General features: G+C 39.4%; 1 pseudogene; it reads left to right on the forward strand.

Annotated features, from left to right (window-relative positions):
• The first annotated feature begins 2,851 nt into the window (after positions 1–2,851).
• LOC142873746 (PEST proteolytic signal-containing nuclear protein-like) lies at positions 2,852–3,844 on the forward strand (annotated as a pseudogene).
• The last annotated feature ends 739 nt before the right edge of the window (positions 3,845–4,583 follow it).

Genomic DNA, 4,583 nt, shown 5'->3' on the forward strand with positions numbered 1-4,583 from the left:
GTGTATTCATGTGCTTAATAACATCATATAGTGTAGTTGTTTTGGTGAACTTTTATTTATGCAGAATGTCAAATTGTTTTCTGCTATTGTTCTTCCTGGCCCACCATTTCCCACCAGATTTTTGAAATTTTTTTTTTTTTACTTGAGAAGTATATACCTTTTCTTCTAGCTCCTCTGTTCTTCTCTTCTTACACCTATTATTGTAGATTTTTTCCCACATTTAAAATTTTTATTATCTAATTATATAATACATTTAAAAATAATCTCCAATCTATTGCTTTCCAATCTGATTTTAGTTAACAGGATTAAACTCCACCAAGTATAATTATTTAGTCTTTTTGGAGCCCTCTGTTTCATGACTTTATGATTTCAATTTAAAAATTTGTACTTGTTTATAGCTTTGCCTTATTCAAAAGTGTGGTTTAGATATTGAAACTGTCAGGAATTTTGGTAGTTATTAATCTGCAAAGTATTTCCAACTTTTCACCTTTTGGGCTTGTGGTATTGCATCACCTCCAGTCCCTATTGGGATTACAGGAAGGAGGACACAGGACTAGTTCTGCCCAGAGAAATCTGAGCAAAAGAGATGTATGTCACTTCTAAGCCTTACCAGTGCAGAATCTTCTAGAGTCGTCTTACTCTGCAGCACAGTGGCTCTTAACATTTATGACAGCTGCTCTGTCAGAACCATGATCCTTAGGAACTGGGGAAAATGGAGGATTAGTGGTGACCTCCTGGCTCTCTGCTCCCAGAGTGGGAGGCAAAAAATGTGGGCAGCTACACGTGAGTGGATTACTCTTCCACAGGAACAATTTCGTGAGTCTGCAGAGAAGCGGCATAGGACAAGCAGCGATGGAAAAAGAAAGGTGAATTGGAGAATCTACCACTAAGTTTGGAGAGTGTGAGATACACAATAGGGAATAGAGTATGGGACGGTCCCACCTACTGGCCAGCTGGGGCAGTGTAGTCTGACCCACGGGAGGATGACTCTTCTTCCTGCGACCTCCATATTCATGCAGGCAGAGAAGTGTCTGAAGTCAGTGAGAAGTTGAGGCACAGGCTGATGGACAGTGTGGTGAAGAGACAAAGTCAGGGGACATTTTGAACTCTCCAGTGCTTGGTGCTAGGTCTGCACTGGGAAGGTTAGGTCTGAGCGGACACTTCCCGGATATGTGGGAGGGAGTTAGGAGACAAGCTTCTCACCTCTGTCACCTGCCGGGTACAGACCAAGGGAGGTGAACGCTAAGCGAGAGGCTCTGCCCCTGAAAACCCCCGAAGATTCAATCGGAGCAGGTGGGAGAGAGTTTGTGGGACTCTCTACTGGATGGGCACAAGTCAGCACATCAGGGAAGCAGAGGGGATGGCTGGCACCTCATTGAGACAGGCTGCCAGGTCCAGAGCTCACTGCCCCCCAAAACAGTCACCTCCAGTGCTGGCTCTCCGTGGGTGCAGCCACCATTTTGGGAGTCCACAGACTAGAAACACTGTGGCACATTGCAAAATGGGGCACTGCCCCTTTCCAGCCCAGCAGGGGAGGCCCAGGCTATGGACTCAGGTGGTATCACTGCCACTGTCCTGCAGAGCAATCCCTGCCCTTGGAGGAGGGGAGTAATGAGAGAAGCCGCTTTCTGAACAATCTGCCCCCAGCCGCTTGCCTTTTTCCACCACTGGAAGATCTAGTCTTGCCCTTGAAGGGGTGGAGTAAGGAAAGAATCCACTTTCCTGGCTAAGTTGCCCCAGGACCATGGCCTTGGAGGAGCTTCCCGCCCAGCCACTTCTACCTCACCCTGACCAGGCTCCTCCCTTGGAGGGGCAGAGTAACCAGAGAAGCTGCTTTGGAACATTATTCCCCTAGCCACTTGTCTTTTTGCACAGGGAGTTCAAACTCTTAGGAAAATAGACATAGATGGAACATACCTTAAAATTATCAAAGCCATATATGATAAACCCACAGCCGATATCATTCTGAATGGGAAAAAATTGAAACCATTTCCACTTAGATCTGGAACCAGATAAGGATACTATCCTCACTATCCTTACTTCTATTCAACATAGTGCTGGAAGTCCTGGCTAGAGCAATAGACAAGAGAGGGGAATGAAGGGTGTCCAAATGGGTGCAGAAGAGATCAAACTCTCGCTCTTTGCTGATAATATAATATTATATCTAGAAAACCCCAAGGGTTCAACCAAGAGACTCCCTGAATTGATAAATGTATTTAGTAAAGTCTCAGGATACAAAATTAATACTCACAAATCAGAGGAATTCTTATATGCCAAAAGCAATCAAGCCAAAACTCAAATAAAAAATGCAGTGCCTTTTACAAAAGCCTCAAAGAAAATCAAGTATCCAGGAATATATTTAATGAAAGAGGTGAGAGACATATATAGGGAGAACTAAGAAACACTGAAAAAAAATGTAGAACATGTAAACAGATTGAAAAATCTACCTTGCTCATGGATTGGCAGAATCAGCATTATTAAAATGTTTATTGTTAAAATGTCCAAAGTGATCTACAGAATTAATGCAATTCCTATGAAAGTATCACCATCATTCTTTACAGATCTAGAAAAAATAATTCTACACTTTGTATGGAACCAGAGAAGACCTTGTATAGCCAAAGCAATCTTAAGCAAAAAGAACAAACTGGGAAGTATCTGTCTATCAGACTTTAAGCTGTACTTCAAGGCGATAGTAATGAAAACAGCATAGGAATGGCGCAATAACAGAGATATAGACCTTTGGAACAGGACTGAGAATCCAGAGATAAAACCATCTGCATATTGTCATCTAATCTTTGACAAAGCAGACAAAAATATACACTGGGGAAAAGAATCTTTTTCCAGGGGGAAAATGGCGGACGGGAAGGCGGGAGAGGAGAAGCCTGAAAAGTCACAGCGAGCTGGATCCCCCAGAGTAATGGAGGGGAAAGTTCCAGTCGCAGCGCTGAGAAGAGATCAGCTGAAGAAGAAGCTGCAGACCTCCTAACAAAGCCTACAAAGATCTCCAAGTTTGGATTTGCCATAGGTAGTCAGACAACAAAGAAAGCATCAGCCATATCCATCAAACTTGGATCAAGCAAGCCTAAAGAAACTGTTCCAACTCTTGCTCCAAAAACTCTTTCAGTAGCAGCGGCTTTTAATGAAGATAAAGATAGTGAACCAGAGGAAATGCCTCCAGAAGCAAAGATGAGGATGAAGAATATTGGAAGGGATACACCAACATCAGCTGGACCAAACTCCTTTAATAAAGGAAAGCATGGGTTTTTTGATAACCAGAAGCTATGGGAACGAAATATAAAATCTCATCTTGGAAATGTCCATGACCAAGACAATTAAATGATGTGTTTTGAAATTGGGGTGTGGGGTGGGTGTAAAGTTAAAAGGAACAGTTTCCTTTTTTAAAGAATGGTATAAGACTATCTTTGGAGCCCCTTTTTTTTTTCTTTTTCATTTTTTTTTTTAAGATTGAGTGGTACACTAATAAATGAGAGTTTGAAATTAGAGGTAATTTATGTTTTATATACAGATTTCAAGACATTTGCTAATTTTGTAGTTTCATGTGATTAGTTTCCAAAGGTTACAGATAATAAAGGAATCAGAAATGGTACCTTTTTAAGAATTGCATATTTTTTTAAACACAACTATTAGCACATTGAAAGGGAAGCAAAAAGTTATTGTCTATTTAAAACTGCAAGCAGTTATCCTCTTAACTCCCTCATTACCTAAACTGGCTCCCAGGAACAGCCTTATAGAGAGAGGGAGTATTGTATTGGGAGGGAAATGTTACTGAACTATTGACTGAAAGTAAATTTAGATAAAATTAAAATACAGCTTTTTTTCCTTATGGGCATTTGTTTTGTTTCAAGTCAACATAAACTAGGTATTGCATTGCTATCAGTGGATATAGACACTTAGCTCTTTTTTAAAAAATAAATACATTTTAAATTTTTATGTAAACTGTTGAGTATTTGAAATAGCTCACTTCACCTTAAATGGGTCTTGTCTTTCTTCACTAGCCTTCAAAGGAAAACCATTTGCTACCAAAGTAAATCAGTATTTTGAATGTGCTTCTCCTGGTTTTTGTTTATTAGCTAGTTCATGTAAGCATTTCCACCAGAACTTGAGGCAAATCATAAGGAAGCTGTTTCTTTTAAAATACAAACCACCACCAAAAATTTAAATGTACATATTGCTTAAGTATCTGGCTGTTTTTATATTTTAAAGGTATAAACACCAAAAAAAAAATTTAACATTGTACGAAGATGGAAAATGAGAAGATGCACTTTCTGTAACTTTGTCTAAGCATTTAAGTTACTAACTTGTGAAATCCAATTTGAATTGAATTTAACTATAGGCTTTCTTACAAGTACAATTATCTGGTTTATTTTAAGAATATACATATTGACCAATGATGGCCTTTCAAAAAGCACATTTTAGGTACTGAAAATGGAAGGAAAGAAAATGCATCTTCAAACATTTTATGGAATCTCTCACCACATTTACTTTGTTAGATTTGTGTGTTTGTAGGGTGTTTTTGTATTTTTGTATTGTATATGAACTTTTTTTTAATGTGACAGTTACAC

Source organism: Microcebus murinus, chromosome 11 (genome assembly GCF_040939455.1).
Source record: "Microcebus murinus isolate Inina chromosome 11, M.murinus_Inina_mat1.0, whole genome shotgun sequence".
Classification (NCBI taxonomy): Eukaryota; Metazoa; Chordata; class Mammalia; order Primates; family Cheirogaleidae; genus Microcebus; species Microcebus murinus.